Genomic DNA, 720 nt, shown 5'->3' with positions numbered 1-720 from the left:
ATGAGCAGGTGTGTGTATCTGATGAGCAGGTGTGTGTATCTGAGGAGCAGGTTTGTGTATCTGAGCACCTTGTACGGCAGCCTCGGCCACTGTGGTGAATAGTTCCTGGACTACGAAACTACGGGGGGCGTGAAAGCCATGATGGGTTTTCAATCCAAAAATTGTTCCATTTCTCAGAATAGGAAAACCGACCTGGAGTTTTCTAATGAACTGAACGTTTTTATAACATTTATAATATCCATGATTTTAGCGAGGAGATGTCCGTTTTTAAAAATGTTGATAGTAATCCTATAAATAATACAGTATTGTGCCCATTAATAAATTCATGGTCTCAAAACTCTTCCATGGGGTCGAAGGGGCAAGTCCAGGTCCCGATGGGATTGGGGGTCGGGTTCTGAGGAACTGTGCTGTCCAGTTGGCAGACATCTTCTGCTTCATCCTCCAGATGTTCTTACAGCTGCATGTGGTCCCTCATCTTTGGAAAGCTTCAACCATTGTTCCTGTGCCTAAGATTAAAAGTCCTAAGACCCTCAATGACTTCAGACCAGTGGCACTTACGTCTCTTCATGAAAACGTTTGAAAGGCTAGTGAAGGATGCACTTTAGGACACTGTACAGGATAAATTGATTAAAATAAATTGATGGTTAAAGCGATAAATGATCTTTGTTTTGTATCTTTGCATGTCATTTAATTCATAAACCAGTTATTAAACTTATACTG

This window comes from Etheostoma spectabile, chromosome 15 (assembly GCF_008692095.1).
Source record: "Etheostoma spectabile isolate EspeVRDwgs_2016 chromosome 15, UIUC_Espe_1.0, whole genome shotgun sequence".
NCBI classification, from domain to species: Eukaryota; Metazoa; Chordata; class Actinopteri; order Perciformes; family Percidae; genus Etheostoma; species Etheostoma spectabile.
The sequence above is the reverse complement of the archived record's forward strand: the minus strand, read 5'-3'. Positions refer to the sequence as shown.